This window comes from Buteo buteo, chromosome 26 (assembly GCF_964188355.1).
Source record: "Buteo buteo chromosome 26, bButBut1.hap1.1, whole genome shotgun sequence".
Classification (NCBI taxonomy): domain Eukaryota; kingdom Metazoa; phylum Chordata; class Aves; order Accipitriformes; family Accipitridae; genus Buteo; species Buteo buteo.
The window spans coordinates 7477696-7504894 of record NC_134196.1 but is presented as its reverse complement, the minus strand read 5'-3'; the positions used below and the strand labels follow the sequence as shown (position 1 = coordinate 7504894).

The window sequence follows — 27199 nt, the reverse complement described above, 5'->3', positions numbered from 1 at the left end:
CTATCACTGATTGGCTCGGCCTTGGCCGGTGGCGGGTCCGTCTCAGAGCCGACTGGTATGGGCTCGCTCTCTCTCGAACACAGGGGAAGCTTCCAGCAGCTTCTTACAGAAGCCACCCCTGTAACCCCCCCCCGCTACCAAAACCTTGCCACATAAAACCAATACACCAGGCCATGAAAGAAGCACTGGTTGTGGGGGTCATGTCCCTCATCTAAATGATCAGGGAAAGAGGATCCCTTCTCACATGTTGCTGCTGATCCATCCAGCCATTATTAGATCCAAATCTTTATGTCCAGAAAATCAACGGGCTTTATACAGTGCAGGAGGCAGACCACAGAGCTCAAAGCTGTGTAGCTTTGAGCCACTGCCCAGAAATTCTATCAGTTTTAAGCATTCTTCACTCTCAAGAGCTTTTATTATTTTTCTAATTTATTTGGCCAAAGCAAAAAGCAACAGTGGTTCTGAGGGGTCCTCAAAAGATTAAAGATCACAAAATCATATAATGGTTCAGGTTGGAAGGGACCCCCAGAAGTCCAACCACCGTGCTCAAGCAGGGCCACTTGACGCTGGTTGCCCAGGACCATGTCCAGATTTTTTTTTCATATCTCCAAGGAGGGCGATCCACAACCGCTCTGGGCAGCCTGTGCCAGTGCTCAGTCACCCTCACAGTAAAAAAGTGTTTCCTGATGTTCAGGTGGAACCTCCTGTGTCTCAATTTGTGCCCATTGCCTCTGGTCCTGCCACTGGGCACCACCTAAAAGAAGAGCCTGGCTCTGTCCATTTTGCACCTTCCCTTCAGGTACTCATACACATTGACGAGATCCCCCCTGAGCCTTCTCTTCTCCAGGCTGAACGGTCCCAGTTCTCTTAACCTTTCCTCACAGGAGACAGGCTCCAGTAGCTTAATAATCATTGTGGCCCTTCGTTGGACTCTCTCCAGTATGTCCATGTCTCTCGTACTGAGGAGCCCAGAACTGGACACAGTACTTCACGTGTGGCATCACCAGTGTTGAGGATCTCCTCACAGTCCTTCCTGTTATGCTAATATTTTAGGTAAACATTTTAATCATCCCTTTGTAATCAATTTAATATCTTGCAGGAATACTTGCAATAATTTGTTAATATTGTGGAACGAGTGGAGCCTTTTTTTTTTTTTTTTTAAATTTGCATGTGTGTTTGTGATGGCTCATTAAAAGATGTCATTTTAAGACTATTAATCTCAGACTATATCTCCTTAATCCCACAAGCTTTTATTGATGGAGGTAGAAACACTCAAGAGAATTGCAGAATCATAGAGTGATTTGGGTTGGAGGGAACCTTTAAAGATCATCTAGTCCAACCGCCCTGCCATGGGCAGAGACATCTTTCAATAGGTCAGGCTGATCAAAGCCCCATCCAACCTGGCCTTGAACACTTCCATGGATATGGGGCACCCACAGCTTCTCCGGGCAACCTGTTTCAGTGTCTTACCACCCTCAGCATAAAGAATTTCTTCCTTATGTCCAATCTAAATCTATTCTCTTTCACTTTAAAAATGTTACCCCATGTCCTGTCACTACAGGTCTTGGTAAAAAAAGTGTCTCTCCACCTTTCTTATAAGCCCCCTTTAAGTATTGAAAGGCTGCAATAAGGTCTCTCTGAAGCCTTTTCTTCTCCATCCTAAAAAAACCCCAACTCTCTCAGCCTGTCTTCCAGGCTCTTCCATCCCTCTGATCATTTTTGTGGCCCTTCTCTGGACCTCCTCCAACAGGTCCATGTCTTTCCTATACTGGGGACCTCAGAGCTGGGTGCGATACACAGGGAGAGGGGCTGAATCACCTCCCTCAACCTGCTAGCCATGCTTCTCTTTATGCAGCCCAGGATACGACTGGCGTTCTGGCCTGGAAGTAGGCTTTTAGTCAATACAAAACCTGTACAGGAAATCAATGAGGAGTTAATAAAGTCAATTTGAGCTCTACAGTTCTCAAGAATCTGAGATTCTAAACTGGCAAAATTTGGCCACAAGAGTGCAGGGCTACAGATATTTAGGAAATGTGTGCACTGACATTGGCCAAAGTAACATGAGCCAGAGGGAAAAAGCAGTTTCGTGTTGCAGACACAGAATGTTACCTTTCATAGTCTATAACTTTAAAAAAGGTGAAGTCAGGTGAAGCAAAAGGAAAGGTTTGGGGTTTTTTTTTTCCTCATACACCAGGCACCAATTTGTTTGTACCCAAAAACCTGCCCACAGAGAAATATGATCCCTTTAGAAAGCATTCCCATTAGTATGTCCCCAGCCAATTTCTCATTCTGAGGAGACAAATATCTTTTAGGACATCTTTGCATTTAGCTAGGACTTACAGGCTTTTCTCTGACAATAGTCACTTAAGGAAATGTATGAGAACTAATGGTCTTTCCTGTGTGCCAAAGGCTTGTCCCTGTCCCAGTCTGCAGATGATTAGTGTAATCACAAATCTTTACCAAGGGAAAGACACCACACCAAGTACCTTCAAACTGGCTTTGTTTACTCTGTCCTTCATAGAATAACGTTATTCATTTATTTTAAGTCCTAAGGAGTAGTAAAGGAGCCATACAGGTGAGGAAGAGAGTAGCACAGGAGAACTTGACGCCAAATACACTGTTAAAAACATCTTTTTGTGATTTAAGCAAAGACTTTAAAAGTGGCATCAAAGCATTAAAAGAATGAGGAGGATTAATGTGTTCTCTGAGTAACATTTCTCATAGTGCATAAGGTCAAGACCAGACTGCTTATTTTAGGCAGCAAGTTTAGCGAGCAATGACGATTACCTATGTTAGATGCCCTATCTGTATCAGCTAAGTGTCTCTGAGTGATTGTCAAGGAAGTTTATATGCTGAGCACAGACCCACAATCAGGCTGTCTACAAACAGCACCACGTCTACCTGTGGGGCAGATAGAGCCTGTGCTTTGCACCACTGTCCTAGTTCTCAGTCATCCAGATCAGAATAACTATTGGAGTGCACAGGGGCACCCGGTCTTTCTTTCAGAGGGGAACGAGGGATGCAGAGGTCTGGGGTTCTCATCCCAAAGTGAAAAGAGAACACGGTCATGATGCACACACAAAGCCTACGGTGTGCACCAGGGAGCGCATCTGCTCTGCAGTGTGCTCTCTGGAACATAATTGCCCTGGTTCTGCAGCCAACTCTCCGAATTCTCTGTATATTTTGTATTAAACAGTCACTGGATAAAATTCAGAAGTAATCCAGCATTTGTCATTCATCAGAGCACTACAAAGCTGCAATGCTACTTGACTTCCTACATAACCAGCCTGCCTATATTCTCGTATTCCTGTGGTTGCACGGTGTCCCAGATTCAACTGGCTGGGTGGGAAGAGCCCTGTCTCACCGTGTCTGCTGGTCAGTGTTTATGATATGAACCTGTAAGGACAACAACATAGGTTTCAACTCCTTCAGAATGAGGATTACCTAGAACTCAAATGTTTAATGTATGACTTAATTTCAAGATTCCTGTAATCTTGTTGAATACAGGAATGGAGCTGCTTAAAAGCTTTTACCTCAAGTGCAGTATGGTCCCTGGAATATACTAAAGAGCATACTATATGTGACAAAAAAATATACTGGAAATGGAATGCTTAATAAAAAGCCACGTTAAAAGTACGCTTGCTAATGCAAACAAATAACTGAAAATAAGTAAGGCTGCCCTGAAAGGAAGTGTGATTCTAGTACAAATGCATAGATTTTTAGTCTCTGAATGCATCTGGAGGCATGGAGCAGGTGGGACCTAGTCAATTATCTCCCATTATCTGTTCGATTAAGTATGGTTATTCATATCAAAGATATTATAATGGTCTGTCACAGTCCTTTGATTCTTGAATTTCTGAAACTCCTAGCGAAGGCAGTCTAGCCATTTCTTTTAGTGTAGCTATCCGGGAGCTCAGAGAGCCTACTGCAGTGCCAATGTGAAACATTGCGAGGCCCAGGAGGGAATTCACTGCAAGTGTGCAAGAAACTGATACCTCCTCTCTCTGTCACAGGAAGGAAGTTAACAAGCCCACTGAGGATTTGGGTCTGCTTATTCTCTTGTCTACTTCTAATTTAGAAGCAACCTAAAGGTCTCTGCCAGATACCAGGAAGAAACAATTACCCAACTGGGAATGAAACATTTACCTTTCCAAAATTTTTGGTTAAACCAAACAAAGGAATTAATCTTTTTAGAGAACTACAGCCTTCAGAAGTTTTATCTGTTCTGGAAAGACTTCAATGAATTACTGATACTTCCGAGAACCCATAGAAAATTATTTGATAGGATGCTTCAATGTCTTACTAAATCATATTAACGCAAGCTAAATTAGTACATAGGAAAAACTAACTGTAAAATTTCATAAGACATACTAGAGCTATAATTGCACATGAAATGCTTAGCATGTTTCTGGACATATTTTACAGACTGTGTCCTCATAACACAGTGTCCACGAAATGTATCACCTCTGTGGTTCATTCTATATTCTGTATTTGAGAAAATAGGCTTACTCTTCATCCCCACCCAACTTTTGAATGTAGTAGTAGACACCAAAGTTAGATATCCTGGGGACAATTCTCTAGTGCCAATTAGAGCAGAACAGAGTAACCCCTCTCTTACTCCCTGTGCTCTGTGTTGGAGGAAGCTGAAAGGAGAGGCAGTGAGACAACACAGCTCTCCTGGTATGCTAGTGTTGGTACTTGATTCTAACTAGTCGGCATAAGCCAGTCCTGCAGGGAGAAGAATGGCTTAATTTTACAAGCATATGGAGAGATAACAAGAAATCTTAGTATAAATCACTTAAAAAGTTAATTAATTAAGGGACATAAACCCATAGGAAATCAAGCACTGTTTACAGGGATCATTAATATAGTTAACTGTTGCTATTGCTTATTTCGTCCCCATATTTCTATGAGAATTACAAGACAAAATAATGAGGCCAGATGCTACAATGCCTCCTGTCCATTACACATTGGTTACAGCAGCAATCACAAGGACAGTGGCATTAAACAGGCTTCTTGATAATTTTGGGGGATATTGGGCATGGTAAGATTCAGATATGCTTTAAGAGAGGGAGAAGTATCAGGGAATCTTCTTAGTATTCTAATGTTATTAACTTGAGAAGAATTCTTCCCAAAAATTGGTTTTCAAAGTACATAACCTTTTTCGGGTTCAAAAATTAAAACAAACTAGATACTACGCATTTTAGTAATTGGGTTTGCAAGCAAAATGAGGACTTGGAAGTAAACTATTCCTTCTCAGAAGTGAGTCAGTGTTTCAAAAATATTTTGATAAAAATTGAAAATTGCATTTTGCTAATACAGTAACACATGGTAACTTGACTTCCATTGTTTAAAACCCATGTACAGCTGTTTCCTCTTTCGTTCAGCTTTACTTTCTTGAGATGTCACTAAGCCTCCTTTCGTTTTGCCATGTGACTGCAATTGACTTTCTAGAAACCAGATCAAGATAATTTGCCCCCTTTTCTCAGAAAGAATACTGGTAAAAAAGTCCACAGACATAAAAAAAAAAATCAACCCCATTAAAATCTTTCACCAGTGAAAGTCATGACCTCTTTGTGCTGTTATTTTCTATCTAGTGACTGATATGTAGGATCCAGATGTCTGTTCTGCCTTTACAACTGAAAACAAGGGTAACTGAGAGAATGACTTGAACACACCCCTTGTCAGCGCTACAGACCATTAGCAATACTATAAATAGCATGATCAAATCCCAGATTGCAGATTCAGTCATAAAAGTGTCTACATTTCATGCTGATTCAGAGGGGCAGCAGCATTAACTGCAATCATCAAGGAAAGTGACATCTCCACAGTATTTTCTACAGCTCACTGGTCTGGTGACAGGACGATTGTTAAAAATTAATGGGGACCATCAGATGTGGATAAGTACAGCCTGGCAACTATGCAAGCCATACTTGCCATTTGTGAGTGATAAAGTAATATTATTCTATGATAGATTGTAATAGATTATTTAGATTATGTTTCATTCAGGATGTAGTAAGTCTTCTTACTCTTTGAAAATTTGTCCATGATATTTTATTTAATTGTTAAATTTATAAGCGAGGGAACAGGGGGAGAGAAGTACTTTCACATTGTTTTCTCATTTTTCTCTGTTGAAAGTACACTTTTGCTTTCTGTTTATCCATTATAATCATTCATCTCTCAATGAGGTAACACTCTAAGAAAGTCGAGATCCTAAAATGCAAAGTTTATGAAGAGGTTGATTCTGATAGTTAATAAGCAAAATATCAATATGTTGTATCCAGTAATTTCCAGCTTCGTGTCTGGATGTATAAGAACTAGCACAACTTGGTTTGATACATTCTTACCATCTTATGTGTCTGGTTTTTTAAACTGCAGCAAACTATTTCGACCAAAATCACAGGCCTGATGAAGGATTTGCTGGATTAAATTCTCTGGGCTGTTTTATGCATGGGGGCAGAGTAAACTATCATACTATTCAGAAGATCACTTAAGAACGCCTGCATAGAGGCTGATGCAAAAGGAAGGACTGACAACTGGAGGGATAGGCTGACTGCCCCATGTTCCCGTTCAAAAATTCCTGTTTACTATTATGGACACTGACCATTTGTCCTCAAATTACAGATACTAGACACCTGATGCTGTTGTCCAAGAATGTGACTAGACAAGGGACATTTCTTAGTCCATGCTCAATACTTTGAATGTCTGAGGAGTCCCTAAGAGACTTGAAGACTGGCAGGAGAAACAACATGTGTGCTATCTCTGTCTTTTAGGGAGAAAAATCCAATTAAATTTAGCCAAGTTGTAATAGTTCGAAAATATGCAGCTTATATGAGCAATAGCTAGAGTCTCCAGTGATTCTGGGAGTGGGTAAACAAATGGTCAGGCATAGGAATAACAAGAGTTTTAAGAATGGGAGACAGTGCTTGAATGAGTGTAAAAGATGGAGCATGCTTCCCCCTATTGCCAGCCACGGATCGACGTTTCCCAAAGCTTTACATTTCCTGACTGCCAGCAAATACCCGTGGAACCTCAAAGTCTTGGGCCAAGTGCTCTCATCAACACCCCTGCCGCTGCAGAGGTGAAGGCCACAGTCCATCTATTGCAGAAATAAATAATTGTGACTCCAGCGTGCAGCAAATAATGGGTATAATTGTTTGTTTGTTTATTTATTATTTATGGTACTGGTGGGATTCACTGCTACTCAGAAATCTTAAAGATCTTAATTAGACCATATTTAAAAGTCTGGAAGTTAGCCACATAATTGAAAGTATTCAGGTAGGTTGTCTATACAGACTGAATTTGACCCCTCCAGAGAGTGATTCAGCTCATCTATCGGAAATAATTATCTTAAAGATTAAATTAATCCCTTTTTAGAGATGCCTCTTTCTCTCCACAGATTATAAGAGGAACCTTCTTGACTGAAAGTAGCTAAAATTAATATTACCCTCACTAAACCATGTAGGATTGCATCTATACACTCACAGTGTCACACTCCTCTGTGGAAATAGACAATTATGGAAACAAAAAGCATCACGCTATATGTAAGCAAAAGATCTAAACAGGTTGAAAAACGACCTTAAAATCTGAGTTGTAAGTCCTTGACCATGATCTTCTTTCAGCACAATTTTTATTGTGTATGAGGGCATCCATTGGACTTCATTTAAGAAACAAAACAAAAAAAAACCCCAAACGAAATAGAAAACAAACAAAACAAAACAAAAATTTGCCAATGTCTGTACTGTGTGACAGATGTGTGATCTACATTACTGGTCTTTTAATCATCCAGACAGGTGTCCTCTCGGAGGACATTCAAGGTGGGCTCTCCATGTCTGTACATCTGGATTTCTTTCCAAAGGAAAACAATGACTTGGAGGGATGGATGCAGAGCCGCATCTCACATCTCCCACATTAGAAATAGTCTTTGTAATCTCTGTTCCCTTTAGCTTTACTGACAGAGATATGAAGAAGAAAAAAAAATTTCATAACTATATAGGTGAAAAGGATTTTATTTTTGGATTGTGTAATGGAATATAAGGAGAGAAAAGATAGGGGAACAGAATAGACTCTTCAGTCTCTTTCTCTGGCACCCTTATGCATAAAGAACCTCAGTGATGGACAAGGAAGATGGTTGCAGCACAAGGTTTTGTGGCTGTTTTTATAATTTGGAAGTTCCTAGAGGAGCCTCCCTGTAATCTATCCTAGATAAACCAAAAACCTGACCCTTGGATGAAAGCTTGGAGTATGAAGGAACTCCTCTGTCTCCTGTACTTATTGTAAACAGCATACAGAAGAGAACGTGCTATTGCAACCCTAATTTAGTTTGTATTTTCTAAGGATAATTCCCCTTTGCCAGTTATAGAGGAAAAAGAATTACTTTTTAGTTCATGTTTTTACTACTGGTGATATGGATACTTTTTCAGCAACTGACATAATTATCATATTTCTGCTTAGCTGACACCTTTACTTTAAGAAATATTAAATGCATTGAATTTTTATTTTAAAAAATCCCCTTATGTCACTTCACTCAAAATTATCTGACAAGAGAAGTGAGTATCTTGTGTAGGAGGAATGATTCAAATCTTCATTGTAAGGGTTGTTACCTGATGTCATTGTGAAAATGTATGAGTTGCCTCATTCACAGAAAATCAGACAAACAAAATGAGCTGTTCTTACAATCAAGCAACCTAATGCTAATTCTTCCTTTAATATCGTGGGCCATTGATGGAATATGGACTTCACAGAGCATGCTCTGTGGACATAATCAGCTATTCAAGCACCGGACAAGAAGGACTCTTTCCCAGACCAATGGTCAATCTGCTATGCAGTCCCTGCGCTAGCATTATCATAGTTATCTTTATTATTTTAAAGAAAAAACAAAGGTTGCAACACTATATGTATCCAAGAAATACGGTTTTCTTCAATTTTTTAAGCTAAAGTTAATTTCTGATTGAAAGTAGGCAAAAAAACCCCACCCACATTTTTCCTGTAAAATGGTCTTCTGGAAATGATTTCTCTTCCTTTTGAAAGATTAAACTAAACTAGAAAGTCTCATTTCCTGTAAGAAGTTGATTGCTATCTGTTTGGATTATCATATCATTAAGTTGCCTTGGCTTGCCTAGGTCCATGATTGCTATCTAATAAAGCAATGTACATTAGTACTTAAAAGGACTCATATATTAAAAACAGTCTTTGAATGCTTTGGATCAGAACATTGTGAGTGTGTAGGAAATCAGCATTAAATCTCTGTTATATCCATCATCCTGTATTTCAGCAGAAATAACAGATAATGTGTTCATATGTGAATTTTGGTTAAACTGAGTAGGAACAGAAATATTGTGAGATCTGACATGAAGCCTAGTAATGAAGCATTGATAGATGACATGGACCTATGCAATGAGTAGATATGTAAAACTGAGGGAGAGGTTCAAATACTTTTACTTTTTAATTAAAGAAAATAAATCTAAAGGCATAGCTGCAAGGTTGGCATAAGATAAATTTTGATTAATTTCAATAATGACCTAAGCAAGAAAGGTAAAGTAGTAAAATGTCAAATGCTCCTCTCCCTTATAGGCCACGGTCATCTCACCTTTGAACTGGAATATCTGCCTTTTGCTAGCAAAGAGGCAACAAAACATACTGAAGGTTTCACCGTAACAAAAATATGTTGTTCGAACCCCATCCATATTATAGATATGGCATTTAATAGAAGCTTGGGATTGTTTGGGCACATTAATGTCCAGAGCTGAATTAACAATGGTAAATACTAGGAGCTGCATAGACAGGACTGGACTAGTAAAAAGTACAGAAGTATAATACAGCTGAGAAAGCCTACTGTCTTAAGTGGTGTTTGAGCTGAAAATAACTATTGTTCATCTGATAGTGATTTAGAGCAGACCTACTCATAGCTAGATTGAATGACAATATATCTCAATTTTACAAGCACTCGTAATACTCACTGCATATATCATTATTTAAAACTTTGCATTGTGTAGTCATGGATTACTGAAATAAATGCAGAGAGTTCTTAAGTGGCCTAGGTATTTAGTGAATTCTAATCACTATAAAATAAATGTCATCAAGCTTTTAAATTAGCTGGTGCCTGATATTTATTATTTCCTATTAGGTACACTACTTGACTAGTTAAACCGGTTATTGGATTCTTCATACAGTAGCCCCTGAACTCCCTCAGTCAATTAAATCCTTTATTGCATCTGATTTGTCATTGTCAGCGTCACTTCTAATCTCTTAAATCCACACCGGTTCAGAAGCTTTTAATGTACTTATTCTGTTGCAAAATTAGGAAGTTACGCGGAGAGAATCCTTCTTCTCTCCCTCCTCCCTGTGTGCAAACCACAAAGCTGTTAACAATGTAAAAGACAGAAACACTTCTTTTTCAGCCTCTGTGTATGCATAGACCCATATAGCTGCAGAAGGAGACATTTTTTAATGTGAGCTACAGAATGTAAAGGGGAAAAACATACAAACAAACAGAAAACCTACACTGGGTGGTTCGCTACCAGCATATTGCACACTGAAGACCTGTAATCTTTGACTCAGTTTCTTATCACTTTAAATTATGGAAATTAGCAGAACAAAGTGACTGTAACTAATTCCAGAACGGGAAACTCGAACATCTTGGTATTAATCTTCACAGGTTTTGATTTATATCTGCGAAAGTCTCCCTGAACATTTTTCAAAGTTGGTACAACATTAAATTCCCTCTCCTTAAATCTCCCCATGTCTTTGTTCGTCAGCGAAAGCCAGATTTCAAGGGGGAAACACAGGTGTTCAAGAAAGGAAAAATGCAGGTATTAAATTGCTGTTCCGTGCGATGGTCTCGTCAGCCTAATGACTCTCCGGTTCACCTGAAGAGCCGCACGAACGTGCAGGCTCTTCATTTCCATACGGTGAAGTAGAGTTTGGCAGGCGCTGACTTGTGTTCCCTTTAACGCTCCCTTTCTGCGGGCTCTCCCTCCTGCCCCCGAAAGCTGCTCCTTCCATATTCCAGCCGCGTAAACCTCCGAACCGCCAGAGCAACCCTCCTCGCAGGTCAGGCGCCTCACCTGTACCGGCAACGCGAAGGTAAAGCAGCCCCGACTCTTACCAGACCCGGGGCGGGGGGGAAACCGATGGCTTCGGCTCGATCCGGCGGCGGGAGGCGAGAGCGGGTCCCGGGGCCTCGCAGCAAGGGCCGAGCCGCGGCTCCGGGGGCAGAACCGCCCGCGCACCTCCGGCCCGGCGGCGGGTGGGACCCTGCCCCGGCGGGTGGGTCCTGCCCCGGCGGCGGGGACCCTGCCCCGGCCGGGCTCCGGCGCCCCGGCCCCCGCTGCTGTCAGAGCCGTCCGCCGGGCGGGTTCTCGTTGGCTTCGCTCACCTGGAATCGCGCCTTAACCCTAAACTGCCAGCCGCGGATTGAGACCTGCCCCTCTAACCGTGACACCCATACCTACGGACACACGCGGCTGGGTTGGGGCTGGGTTTTTTTGGTTTGGTGGGTTTTTTTTCCCTTTTTTCCCCCACCCCTTTCTTTCCTTTTTTTTTTTTTTTTTTTCTCTCGGTGAAAACAAGACTGTACAATAAGCTCCTGCTCTGGGGACCAGGAGTGGCAGGTGCTTGTTGCTTAGCCATCGAATGTAGCAATTAAAAAAATCCTAAAACCTAATTTGCCTACATTATTAAGCAAGACCCTCAGGTAACTGCATGCTCATAATCTGTTTACTGAATGACAGTAGTCATCAAAATATTGAACAGAAGAGGTATTAAAGGAAAGGTTAATGCATGCAGCACCTCAAGAACCACTTTTTCCATGATTTTGCATTGCCTCCTCTTCAGGCACGAGATTCATAAAGGTACACAGCGGAAAAAGGGTGTAAATTCAAGAACACTGCACTGTTGCAATGTCAGGTTGATTATTGTGTCTCTTTAGGTATTTAAAACTAACAGCAAAAGTAAAGAGATGCACAAATGTACGTGCACGCTTACTCTTTGAATGCTAAGTAGCAGCCCAGACATTCTGCAGTAAATGAGGCATGAAACACACTGCCAAATGTGTGATGTCCTAAATATAGTGGCACTAAGTATTTTGCTATATTACAGGCAATATCATAAATCACGTGAACTTTTAAATGAGTCCAAAGCAGTGCTTAAAGAATTGCTTTTTCCACAAATGAATTTTTCCATCTCTCAGCTTTAGTGACAAAATTCCTATTGCTCTATGGAAAAACGTAAAAAATCTTATCTAGCAGGCATTGTATTGGTATCTTTTGTTCTGCATCAACTTATTGTTTCTTCATCCATGGAAACTATTTTTTTCTTTCAGTGGATAGGAACTTGATTCAGTATTTATTTACAGTAAATTATATACCACGCTAGTTTATGTATGGTCTGCTATCCTTTATGACAAAAAAAAAAAAAGTATTATTTTTAAAAATTGTCTTACTCAGTTTGTTCTCCTGAGAAGAAAGCAAAACCAAAGAACCAACCACACCAAGCCAAACAAATAGAAAAAAAAAAAAAAATCAAACACAGTTTAGCTTAATGTATAAGACATGAAACATAAGATTTCTAGAATAAACTTGATAAACAGCTCTGCCATTTCCTTGTTGTTCTTTCACAAAGTTATACAGACTCAGGAGATTAAATTCTGGGGACTTAATAAACAGCAGTTCTGTGTGGGGATCTAGAGGCTAACCTATTAGTCAAAACGTACTTTAGGCCAAAATGAAAGCCTCTGTTCATTTATTTCTGCTCAGAAAACATGGGAGTTCAGATGGAAATTTATATAAAAAAAGATTCATTGCCATGCAAAGTGACAAAACTGAATTACAGATCAGAAAAGATGAATTTGGACAATGGGAATGCCAGCTTTGTTTTTGTACGATTAATGATAAAGGTAAGACATAGTAATTGCTAAGAAGATATGAGTCATGAGTAGAAGAATTATTGATGAGAGAAAATATGCTTAGATGTATCATATGTACAAGTTCTATTCTCCTGTATATTTAGTGCTATAAATAGTCTAGACCAAACAGACACATTGTTGACAAAATTCGATTACATGGGTTGATTAGGCCTGAAAAATACCCTGATTTCCCATATCTAGTTAATCTTGCCATGATGAATTAAAGTTCTACACATTTTTTTTTTATTTTTACATAGACTACACTTTATTCTTTAACAGAGCATATCACTCACAGATGACCTGCTAGACAGTCTTTAATGGCAGAGTGCTGTACTCTTACAAAGTCTTCAGCGTTCATAAAGTATGTTATCTATGGTGATAATACAGAGCTTATGCTTTATGAACTAAGCAGTAACTTATATTAGTAGAAAATTCACTTAGAAAGGGTAGTATGAAGGCTAATTTGGAATTTTAGTGAAGAATATTTCTTAGTAAATGGCCTGTAAATTTTGACATGTTTTCTTTACAAGAAAAGTCTTTTTTTCTGCAGTAATATATGATAAATGAATGTTTTGAAATTGAATGACTTGTGAATATTAGTGATGTATTATCAGTTTGTACATGCTCCTTGTTATAAGAACAAAAATTATCTGTCACCAGTGTTTTTAAAAACATGGATGGCTTTGGAGATTCAAGCTGAGCAAAGGTAACAGCTGTAGATAACAGAGCAGTTCCATGATCCTAATCAAGTCACACAGCATTTTTCACACTTCCACATGCTGTCACACATGGGTTATAAGCAGTTTGAAATTAGTATTATTTGTATTACAAACAGAAAAAAGTGTTGATAGGATTTAAATCATACCTTTTACATATGCAGTAATAGCAAGCCAATTCAACAAAAAAAAGTCATAAGGCCATTTCTTTAAATGAAAAATCATTTAAAAAAAATAAACATAGAATAGGTTACAAGGCCTCAAAAAAGCATGTACATGACTGTGTGTGAAATCCAGGAACTCACGATTCATATATTCCTATCATTGTGCCATAAGTCTGAAGAGACTCTCTAAAGAGACTAGCTTGTTAACTCTCACGCCTGGCACAGACAACGACGGTACTGTTGCTAGTGATATTTTTTGGCATCATAGTTTCAAATACAAATCCCATGGAAAAAGAAAGAAGGAAAGAACAAGAGAATGAAAGAGAAGTGACCAACAATTTTCAGTAACTAACTGTATCATTTCTTTCTATAACATAATATTAACTGATATATGAATAATGCTGAAGAACCTAACAAGAGTGGATATTTTAGTTCTCAAGCAAAGTGAAACTCAGGTTTATTAGTATATATTTCCCATGAGTTGAAATCATTACTGCATTTAATTGCTTGACAATTATTTCTGTCACATCAATTTAATGGTTAAACCAATTATTTATATTACAAAACATAGCTCTGCACCAGACACTAATTGAAAAACACAAGCGGTTCTTCAGTGTTGCTTAACCTATACATTATTAATATTGGAAAGGCTAGGTCTAAAGATTTGGGGGAAAATTAGAACTCAGTCAGGTGATAAGAGGTTTTAGAGATTGAATGTGCAAGCTCAAAATTACAGCTCTCATAATCCTGTATATGAGCTGAATGCCAAGTCAGGTAGACCTGGTAACTACTATAAGCATTTTTTTATTCTACATTCTGGCAACATGAGCCACCTGCTCTTAGGATGTTTTCATCCACAAGATGGCAGCTCTGTTTGCATGGTCACTACTTCTTGCAATATTCAACTTGAAAATCCTAACACAGTAAGTTTTTTTCATTTTATAGCAGATATGCTTTTACACCTCATGAAGAATTTTTTAAAAATCCCCAAACAATCCCAATAGTTAACCACAATGTTGAGGTAAAACTTGCCAAATTTTTGCTGAAGGTTGGCAGATGATAAGAAGAATTTTTAACTGCACAAACATTTTAAGAGTTTTGAAAGAAATCTTCGTTTAGATCCATGTTTCCCATGCTTCAATTTCTAGGCCATCAAACCCAGCATAGCCTTTTACAGATACAATTTAAAGAGTATAAGAAGTTCTACTGATAGTAAAGGAAATGCTTATATGCCTAAACGTAAACTTAGGTTAATAGGTTTCCTCTATAGATAATGATATCTTTTATTTTGTTTAATGCCTAAACTCATCAAGAATGCTTATTTATGTTATTAATATCTAATAGATAACTTTATTTCTAAGGTAAAAAATGCTGAGACGTTTATACGTAGGATCAACCACATACAATGAATAACTGTGCCTTGTAAAATTGATAAAATACAAAGAAACACAAGTAACAGGCTCTAGTTATTTTCAAGGGGATCATTCACAGCTGAAATGTTTAGCAAGAGTCTTAATTCCAGATTTGGGCCAAAGGTGTATAATAAGTGAAAGTATTTTCTTTGTCAAAGAAACCCAGTAAATTAAAATGAAGCTTTAATAAAACAATGCATAATTTAACATGGAAATAGTTTGCCCGTGGGATGGCCATTTTGAAGGAATTTTTTTTGTCCTAGGGTAACCGTCTGTGTGAAGTCTTTGATGCCACTTCTGCAGTGGAATCTCTGATCCTTCAGAGAGGGGTAAGGAACTCTGAGTTACCTAACATTTACCATTGACCAAGACCCTTCGTACATATCATTATAAATCAGTGGAAGGGATCTTGTAGACTGTAATAAATGCAAAAAAGATTGATGTGACTTAACACTTCATGAAAAAAGAGATAAACTGTTCCTTAAGTAGTGTGGGGCAGAAGTGCGTATGTGAATGGTTATCATGGATCAGCTAATGGGCAGTAACTTGTTAACAAGTCAGCAAGGCAGTGATTCACAGCTTAGGGTCACATACCTGCTCTCACAGCATTTTACATAACAAAAAGTACAATTTGGGAATGTGACATTCCAGAGGACAAGAGCATGGTTGGTAACCTAGGTCACATCACCACTGACTAAGTTGAGATGTGCAGCAAAAGAGAAGTAGATAAAAAGGGTCTAAAGAAAAAAGGTGATATGATAGAAGGTAATTTGAGGCAGTTTCGACTTCTGTGAAGATAAGGCAAGCTGCCCAATGCATGACATGAGCCTGAACTCAAGTTATCTCAGAGCAGATGATTCACTACAAATTACAATCCAGCAGTGACTTGTTCATATAGCCACACTGCAACAGCACACCACCGGTCTTGCCGGAGAATTGTCATAACAGAAGTGCTGGTCTTTCGTCAGAGAATGTCAAAATACATTAATGTCATGAAGTTACATTTCCATTCCATAAACTAAGCTGTGAAAAGTATCTTGGGAGAAAAGGGCTCCAAGTTTTCTCTGTGTGCATGTGTGTGTGGAGTCCTACATCAGGGTTTCCTAACAGCAAACAAAATGACTGTTGTATTCTGGTCTACCATGTGAGGGTCTATTTCACTACACTTTTTAAAAAATAGGCAATTTTATATGGATTAGAATGTTGCAGTAAAGGCATCTGGACTGAGAATTTGCAACATTCTTAATAAAACATACATGCAAAGGTTAACTTTTTGCAACAGTGAAGCTAAGAATTTTCAGATTAAATTTAAAGTTAAGATAATCTTTTCAAAAAAAGTCTACCTAGTTTAGGAGGCTAAATCACTTTTTCACAAGTGACTTCAGCATTAAGTTGTGCATATCTAAGACTTAGCTTTCCTACTGCCTAAGTTCAGAGATTGCTGAGCTAGCTGTGAATGCACCAGAATCTTCCTACAGGAAGGGTGGAACCATGAAGGTGTACTCATTGGGCCTCAGACCTACCACAGAGAGCAAGTGGAGTGCCTGTCCTGTACGCTCAGTTAAGAGCAATACCATGTTTGTTCAAAACAGAGCCTGTTTGAACTGCTGTTGCAAATCAGGAACAGTGTCAGCTGACTGACCTTCATTTGAGCATGACACAGACATCATCCGGAAAGATTAAAAAAGAGGATGAAGACAACTGGAATATGGAAATATCTTCTACTTCTCTGATGATCACATTCTTGCAGTACTTCAGCTAAAAAGCTCTGCTCATAAGCATCTCCGTTTTGAATGGCTACAATTTTTCCATAACTGGAACCTTCAGCGAACCATTTTACAGGTTCTGATTCCAGAGTTAGATAGTATGCATACACAAACTCTGAAGAAATTTCATTATTTGATCTCAGAGAAAAAATTTCTAAGAAAAAAATGGTAAGGACTTAGTCACACAGTTTCTGCATAAAGTAGGGACTAAATAGTCTTTTCATACTTTTGCAAATCATCCCTTAAGCATCTAACTTCCATAATTGCTTTGGAAATTCTTTATTTATTGGTCTGTTGTGTTTTGACTAATAAATGACTTCATTATTGACTCCTATATAAGCCATTTAAAGTTTAAAAGTTAAAATGTGATTTGGTAAGTACAAACGTAAGAGAAAAGTCTCACAATCATTTCACACACAGGAGTCAGAACATATCCTAAATTAAAAAATATGAACTTCACAGCCTTTTTTTCTAATTTCTGTTTCAATAACACTACCTCTGTGTGTAAGCTTCAGCCCAAACAGAAAGATGAGAAGCACTGCTGGAAGCTGTAACTGCTGTGTTACATAGCTTGCCCCAAGTAAGGCTCACAGGGGTAAAAGAATGAGCAGGACTACCTGAAAGTAGTTTTTTCAATGCTTAATGTTCATTCCAACATCTTGACCTATAAGATAGTTTACCACCCTGGAGCAGCATTTGCAAACACTACTACAGTGAAGAGAGCTCCATTATCATTCAAATCAGTAGGCAAAGAACAATTTTTGTTGGTCCAAGTCTGAAATATTGGTCTTTGAGAACACGTCTCATGATCACTACAAAATATGATATAAGCATCCTTCTCTTTAACTCAATTTTTCCATTGTTGGGTGTGCCAAATGCAACCTTACAGGGGATGCTAAAGGTACCAGATATCAGTGCCAACTTGTGAAGGACACACATTACGTATTAAATGTATCACACGATATATTAGTGGCCGCACAGCTGTACAACCCTTCATTCACACGGGGATTAAACTTGTTCCTGAATGTCATCCTAATATGACGGGTTTTTTAGCTGTTCGGTTGAAAGTTCATCAAAAAGGCAATTATTCAGAATAAACATGTTGGTGTTTGATGTTTTATCAGGAGATTTTGAGCCAGTATAAAATGAAGAGCTTGTTTCTGCAGCTCGCATGACAGTGTACAAAACCATGTCACATGAAAAAGGCAGAGGTGACTGACTGAGGTACGGCTCTGTGCTGACTGACCAAACAACCTTTCTGATGTGTTAAATGTTAAGCTAAATTTGAATTGACAAACAGCTACATTTATGTTATTTATACACAAAAAGGTTACTTCCAAAAATATGTATAGCAATATTTAATATAGCCATCACATTATTGAAAATATAACACTGAAACTATAGGGGAAAAAAAAAGTACTAGGCAAGATAGTAATCTTCAGTGTTTACTGAATGCTCAGGGAGTAATAAAATCAAGACAAAGACCTTGAGAAGGATAACCTATTTAGTGACTTAGTCTTGAAGACACTATCTTCATTCTGACATTGTTTTGAGAACCAGAAGTGGAAAAGACAGCTTGCTGTCAGAGGTCTCTTGCTAGTGGCTGGACAGACGGATTTTAAAATTACAATGAATTACTGTTATATTTATATTAATACACAAAGTTATATATGGTGTATGATACATATAGTATGTCATAAAATACATTCAGGCATATTTAAAAGTGCATTTTCCAAAGGTAGTAGTTAAAAGAAAATAACAAAAATATTATTAATAGAAGTATTCAATTTTGTTCAATAAAATTAATTCCAGAGGTTATTAGTAGTGATAGGACAGGGAGTAATAATTTTAAACTAAAAGACAGAAGATTTAGATTGGATATAAGGAAGAAATGCTTTACTATGAGGGTGGTAAGACACTGGAACATGTTTCCCAGAGAAGTTGTGGATGTCCCATCATTGGAAGTGTTCAAAGTCAGGTTGGATGGGTCTTTGAGCAACCTGGTCTAGTGACAGGTGTCCCTGCCCATGGCAGGGGGGTTGATTAGATGATCTTTGAAGGTCCCTTCCAACCCAGACCATTCTATGATTCTATGACAAAATTCTCCGCCGGCACAGATAACATTTTGAATGTTATAATACTGAGCTGCAATTTGTTTATACTTCTAAACGGTTAACTTCTTTAGAATTAATATTCAGTAAACTACATATACAGCTTCACATAGTTTGAAAACTATATACAAGACACAACACTAACCATTACTTTATTAAGCACAGTCTATTAAAATGATAACATCTTAGGTTTTCGAATGGTTGCAGTAATTAAAGCTGGTTGAACCATTCTGCACAAGATAAAGAGTCAGCTGAATTTTGGGGGGAATTTTCAATTAGCCTACTAAATTAAATCTGTCTTGGTTTAAATCTGTCTGGATGATTTAAAATGGTAATGCTTTGCTATACATGGGATTCAGTTTTAGATTAACACTCACAAATCCAAATGTCTACGTGTGAGCTACTATCTTGTCTCACGTCCTAATCAAGGCAGAGCTAATCAATGCAATCACTGGAGACTAGAAATAAGTTCAACTCACTTTAGACTAGGTATCTATGGAGAGACACAGTTGTCTAGATACAGGATTTTTTAAATGTTATTTGAGATGGCCAAGGGTACCTGAAACATCAACATGTCAATGTAGCTGAAGACTCCTTTCTGAGAAGTGGGAGGTGGACTCAGGAGTTACAGGAGACCTGCACCCTCCTTGCCCAAGGTCTGCAGGCCAGGCAGGTTGCCCAAAGCATCAGAGACAGCAGAACACTTTTGTGAGTAAGTCCTTTAGTGATTCTTCAGACCAGTGGGAAAACTTCAGCTGTTTAAATATAGGAACCTATATTTGATGCTTGCTATTTGAGATCCATCTGACCCAGACCCAGAGGACAGAGGTCTCCACTGATCTTACGACTTATCCACCATCCTTTGCAGATGTCTCCCATACCCTAGGCCATCATCTCAAGCAGCACTGGATATTTCGGCAATTAATTTGAATCCTGTTACTGAGGTGAAGTAGAACCTTTTCAATGTTACCCAGGATTACTTGTTTCTTAGATGTAACTTCCTAAAATAAGCACTTACGTCCTTTAGTCCATCCTTATACTGTAAGCAGAAATCTTGTTCCCTCCACAATATGTACCTCAATACATAATTTCCACTCATGATCCATTCCAAACACAGAGTGAAACAATGTAATTATGTGATGAACCTCAACTAAGTAAGTGAGCCTTAACCGTATTGCGAGGGACCCCAGATTTTGTCTGATGTTCCAAAAATAAGGAACTTATACATGGGCCATCCTTCAACAATATCTATATTACACTGTTGGAAAAATAGTCCAGGGAAACCAGCTCTTAACAAACAACAGGACTGTGAACTATAGTCCCTATAAGGATTTGCAGTAGGAAAATACAGCTTCAGCATTGTTTTTTGAATTTATTGAAAATGTAATATTATTAGTCAGCTCAATAGAATGAATCATTTCATTTGGCAGACTGGCAGAGGGAATGAAGGAGGTAAATATCAGCACACTTTTTTACACTGTCTGGATCTGTTACTTTATGTGCTACTATCCTATATGCCACCTAACTCAAAAGCAATTTAAAAAAAAATCCTTTGTAAAGAATGTACGTTTTACTTTTCACTTTTGACACATACTTGAAAACTAAACTCTGAACTAAAATAATCCTAGTCATTGTAATTCTAGAGAGCATGAGCATAAATTGCATATAGATCTTGAATTTGTACATGAAGCACAGGAAGAATGGTAATCAATAAAAAGTTTTATTGTCTCAATATTACCTAAGATACACCAAGGGAGAAAAAAAAAAAGAAGTATATAGCTATTTTCATCAGCAAGATTGTGAGAGTATGCGTGCTTTCTGAAGTGGGACTTCTCCATAATGTGTTTACTTTTCAACTGCGAGTGTTTGAGGCTGAGATTGTAATATATCTATATTTCATTTTTGTGAAACAAACATTAATATATATTTTTATTTGCTGAAGCAGACATTGGGACATCTAGAGCAGAGTTTCTGTTGATTCATTCTGCAAAAAATTGAAGTTCAATGTCCTCAAAAGAAAAATCTGTGAGAAATACCAACATGACAACATAGGAGTTGCATCCTATGCTGGACCTTTGCCATAGGTTTTTATCTCATGTTGCTTATTTCTGAAAGCCACATCAAGAAGTTATTTTTGTATATTAGTACTATTATCACAGTATCTCATTGCAGCTGTAAATTTGTAACACTTTAATTGTTTCTATGAAATTATATAATCCACTACTTAAATATTTTTTCTATTGTGTTCCTCTTGCTTGTAAGTAGTTTTTTGCAATAGCTTTTTGTTTGTTTGTTTAAAGCATATCTTTCTTGGACACAAAAAAATTTATACAGTCCTGTACACATTGCTTGGTCAGTGAATTTTCTACTCTTCAGGGAAATTATATCTTACTTTAGTTAGTTATGCCACGGTGACACATGCTTTGTTCCTATTTAAGCAACACAATTGAAGAGATGCTTGAAATTATCTGGACACAGACCAATGTATTGTCATTGACTGTGATGACTTCAGATGTAGATGCTCTCCTGCTCCATATTTACTAGGCTTTTTCCCCTACACTGCTAAAATAAAATGTAGACTCACCTTTTCCTCTTTACCTTGCTTTAATCTAAATAAATTCCCCAAGGGATTCTAAAGTCTACCTTATGATATAACCTTACCTTGGCTTCAGTTAATAATTAGTCACTTTTTAAATTTTCTGCCTTACTTTAAGTTACAAAATTAAATAAATACTATCTATTCTGAGTTTCCTTATTGAAATTAATGACCCATATATTCTATTTCATCTGCTCTGGATGAAATTAATAAAGTCTGAATCCTATTTTATCTTTTCTTTTCTGAAATTAATAACCTGTATGACCTGTGTTATCTTTCTTTGACTTAAAAAAGTAATCTTCATGTCTATTTTTTCTTTCTGTGTCCTGAATTGCTGAACCCAGCTTTGTCTCCTTCAATAAAATTAACAGTTTCCCTAAAACAGTTTATCTTCATTTTTATTTAAATGAGAGAATTCTCTATTACAATTTCCTTGTCATAATTCCTTGGTTTCAGTGAAGGTCTAAACCAGTAACCTGCTGAGAAACATATTACTTTAAACAATTAATTTGCTGTCTAACACATTAGTATGTAGCTTCTTCCACCTCAGTGTCCCCTTCCCATCCCATATGTCTTTGCAGTTTTTAATCATTTTATATTTTCTTTGTATTTTTGCCATTTTTTTTCTGTTTTGTCTCAGTAAGGTTTACCCTGAGCCTCTAGCTATGCAGTTTTCCTCCCACATGCTCTCCGTGCACAATCAAATTTGCAGTGTGGCTGTAATTCATCCCTGTGGCAAAAGGTAAGAACAAAGTCTATGAATCACCTAAGTCCGACTGAAGCCTTTAAACAGACTTTATATTATCACTGTGCATACAAATGAGTTTTGTCATTATAGAGTTTCCCCAGTTTATTTGTGTGCAACTCTTAGATATGTACAGTCCAACAGAAGCCCCCTGCAGAAAAAAAACCCCCACCATAAAACAACCAAACCCATCTGACTTTTATGAACTTCCAAAGTTGATATAAATGATTTGTCTTAAAAAAAAAAAAAAATCTTCACAATACTTGGCAGTATCCTTATTGACAAAACTGATTTTTTTTTTTTCATGTATTCATTTGGCATGGAATTATTAACAAGAACTAAATTTAGCAGTTAAAATATCTTTTGCGGATACACTGAAAACTGCAGGTAAATCATAAGTCTTTATTGTATGAGCTGGTGGAAATGTTTACTTACTTCATATTTCAGACCTCTGAGATACCATTTGGGACCTTTGGCCAACCTCTAGCCCCAAGGTCCCTTTGCCAATCCTTTTGTCAGTTGCCATGTGATCCCTGTTTGTAAGACATCCTCCTAAAATTGGTAGAAAATGTCATTGCTGGCATGACAGAAATCTAAACTGTGATTAAGATGGCTCCTGACTAGAAAAGAATAGAAAATTCTACATGGTAAATGGATATTGTGAAAAAGAAGTTAGAAAGAAGCCCTACCAAATGAAGGCCTGGTCCTAAATCTATTGAACTATTGGAAAAATTCCCAAAGATTTTATTGAGCTTTGCCTCAAGGTGATAAAGAACACATAATCAATAACAAACTGTCAGTTATTATCTTCAAGTTACATGAGGCTGGATCTTCAGCAGATTTAAACTGGTGCAGCTCTATTTGTTTAAGTTCAGTTTTGTCTTTGCAGATCAAAACAGACTATGTCAGATTTTAGTTTAAAGCTGTCACAGCTTACCAAAACATCTCTTATGAGTGAAATGTCCCTGTAGGTTAATTTAAGGTCATTTAGAAGAAATATGAAAGATGGATAAAACATTTCTAAATTTTTTGATCATTAAAAATATTTTAATGAAATTATCCTGTTCATTAAGAAAAGTTCTTTAGAAAGAAATCAGGGAGGGATAACTACTTTTAATTACAACACCTTTCTAGTCTGAATAATTTAACTACAGAGTATTTTGCCTGCAATGTGTTACAATGGGTCATTGATGCTGCCTATGATCCCTTGTTCTCTCATGCAGCTCTTTCAAACCCCTCGCCCTCATTCCCCTTCTGTATTATTCACCACCTTGAAGCGCTAATTAAAGACACTCATAACGTAGCAATGATTATGCTTCAAAAACTTAAAAAGAAAGGATTCCTACATATTTTCTTTTCTGTTACAAAATACTGTTTTGGACTTGGAACTGGCCATGGTTCATATTCAAAGAAATGTCCATCAAGATTATACATTTTCAAGGATTATATTCTCTGGGCATACTGCCTCTCCATGACAAGTAATTTTTTTCAGCTGCTTTCAGGAACCCCACTCCCAGACACCCAGGAAAACAGTAATACACTGTGATGGTCAGGACTAAACAATGCTGATACCGACACAGGAAACGTGTTCCAGCTCTGAGTATCCTTTAAAATGAAAAACATCTTCCTTGCAGTCCCCTATTGGTTAAGCAGAATGACTGTTTACTCAGAGATGACTGCACATGAGGAGAGATGTTATTGCTTAGATAGGGTCTCTCAGTAAAGAGATGAAAATGCTGTCATTTTTTGAATAAATAATTTGAAACATTTAAGAGCGTGTTGCTTGGTGGTTTGGTTTTTTTAATTCCGTGAGCCAAATTTCAGCTTCTTTCTCACTCAGAATGAAAACAATTTGCATGACTGAAAACAGAAATCAGAACATTAATTTCCTTTAAAAATTCTCTTAGAATATATATGCTATTTTCCCACAAATATAATTTCATGCAGTGCGTCTTTCAGATAGACAGCACTGAGGGACAGCTGCTGAGAGGAAACATATTCATTTTCCATTGTAAAACCTGATTTTAGATCTAGCTAGAGCATATTTCTCTTAGTTATGTCAAGTCCTCCTCGACTTGTTAGCCTCCGTGTAGCTGCAGGGAAGGCAAATGTTGAAAATTCACAGTGAACTTTCTTTAAGCACAAGCCAAACCCGAGAAAATAAATTTTCTAATAAAAAGAGGTAATTTCTACCTTCCCAGTTAAAAAAAAAAAAAATAAAAAATTGAAAAAATTATCTCCATCAGTCTTTTTTTGTTCTCAGAAGAGCTAAGTCTTAGAGATGTGATTATAAGAGACTACCTAGAAATAATTAATAATAAGGTCTGTAGAAACTGTCATATGTACATATGATGCCCTTAAATTAATAGAGGTTTACATTGCCTACATTGTTTTCCACAAAGAGTGCTGTTCCATTCTATTTGACCTTAATTAGTATAATTGATAGTAGTTTTAGAGCTGCACAACATTTTAATCATGTAGTTACAGCTTTCACGACAGAAGAAAAATGAAGTAGCAGCTGGGAGTTATCTATTAATAGTGAGGGAACAGAAAGGAAAAGGAAAGACTCTTCTCTTCCAGGACTTCAGGGCTTTTATGGTGTTAGTAATGAATGACTAATGTATTATAAGAGGAGCACGCTGATCTCCAAGGATGTAATGAAGGGCAGCAGGAGGTAGGATCAATGTGAGTTAGAAATTTGATATCATTAGGAAATCATGTGGCTACAAGAGTATATGGATAGGCCAGAAAAAATATCAAAGCTTGAGAATATAAACCATGTGTATGCATGCATGTATGAATGGGATTACCTGGGCATGTGTGTTAGGTGTTCAGACTCTCACATACACAGTACTTTAAAGTCTCCTGGAAAAGTATGCAGCGCTACCGCAGGTCATGAGGTTCAAGTAAGAATGGCAGGACAATCAAAATTTATTTGGATATACAATTACTTGGAATGGATTTGAAAGAAGCCAGGGTACAATGAAAAAAGAATAAACAAAAGAGCTTCTAAGCTGTGAGCAAAACATCCTAAATAAGTAAACTTGTTCATTAGCTTCAGTTGGTAATTCTTGAAGGTTTCTCCTATCATTGTTAATGACACTCAGAGTTTCTGATGTTGGGAAGCTTTACAAGAAAAGAAAACTTGTTCTACTGTCTCTTTCTCACAGATCTAGTTAAAAAAACCCTGACAAAACAAACCAAAAAACCCCTTTACCAGTGGCACTTACTGCATACCATACTGGGAGAAAGAAGCATGTCAAAGTAACCTTAGTTTAAATCTGTACTGCACTAAGTTCCTCTGTGGCATGACAGTTTGGCACATTACTTTTGTAAAAATTACAGTGTAAGATGAATTCATTGATAAATTCTGATTATATTTTATATCTAACCATTCTTATTTTCTTTAAAATAAAAAGGAAAAAATGAACACAGAGTTCAATTAACTTAAAAAATATGGCAGAGGACAGCATAACTGAAAGTGAAAGAATCTGGGGATATATAGTAGTTTTTAACTGTGCATGTACCCAGAGAAGAACTGTGTTTACTTAAGGAAGATAAGCTTGGTCATGAAAATAAATAACATAACATAATCATACCTATTTTGAAGATCATGCCAAAAAAGCTTAACTGAGGTACTGACTGTGTGTTATTTGTAGTGTTAAAATATTTTTGCAGTTCCACTCTTTATTGTTTTTACATACAAACACTGCTAGGAATATTTAACTGTCATTACATATGTGGGAACAGTCAGATGGTAAGAAAGAGAAATATTTCTAAAGACTTGTAAAACAAATTCTCATCCAGCTTTTCTTCTAGCTTTGCAGAATGATTTTTGGCCTCTTTCATTTTTTTCTTTTTTACTTGTGTTTCTGCTCTCCTGTATTCTTGCACAAAGAAATGAACTTTGACAATGGGGGTTCTAAGAATTTTGCTGCCTAGGCAAAGTGAAAAATGTTCCCCCTGCAATTATTTATACAATGAATAGTCACTAAATCTGTTGCTGTTCCAGTTAACAGTGTATTGTGGCCACATGATAGAGCCAGTTCTATTTTTAGGTCAATCAATGCAGAAAGGACATACTTTTCTTTTTCTGTGTCTTTTGTCATGGCATATTTTAATCTGCTCTATAGAAAAAATTTTAACCATACTTTGGGGTTAATATATTAGCATCAGTAAAAGTCAAGAAAACAGCAAAATTAAGGATACACACAGAATTCGACCTCTAGATGTGAGAAAATATGCACAAGAATTGCATTTATTACTTAACTATATAGAATTGGTAAAATATCAGATGACTTTTCCAACCATTTTAAGTACAGAGATTTGAAGCCTTGCACCACTTTTACTTTATTACTAAACATATAAACATTATTTGCATTCTGTATCTGCCTCTGTACTCACTTAACTCAGAGTTTCTTAGAAGTAGCCACACATTTCAGAAAGTTAAATCTTTTTCATATCCAATGAAAGGGCAATGTTCAACAAAACCCAGGGCATAGATTTTGAAATTAGTTCACAACTCTGATGAAGCACATCACCCTGATTTCATTATGATTTTTCCTTCACAATTACATAAATGTTGAAAAAGAATTTCCTTCTCCTTTGCCTTATAGAGCACTAATCAGTTCAAGTACAAGTGAAAACTTCAGAGATTTACCTGAAACTTACTGTCTAAGTTTCTTGTAGATCTTAAACTCAACCTATTAATCAGTCAAAAGCACAGCTTTCACTCTGTGAACAGTTATGCAGAACCCTGTTTTTTGGTTCAAAGCCTGGTTTTGA

The 27199-nt window shown here is 37.4% G+C and overlaps 1 long non-coding RNA gene across 1 annotated transcript; it reads left to right on the top strand.

Moving 5' to 3' along the window:
• Positions 1–10916: 10916 nt before the first annotated feature.
• On the top strand, positions 10917–22411 carry LOC142045032 (uncharacterized). The gene is made up of 3 exons (XR_012654500.1): positions 10917–11085; positions 15460–15525; positions 22310–22411. It is a non-coding gene; the product is annotated as an uncharacterized LOC142045032 (long non-coding RNA).
• Positions 22412–27199: the final 4788 nt, after the last annotated feature.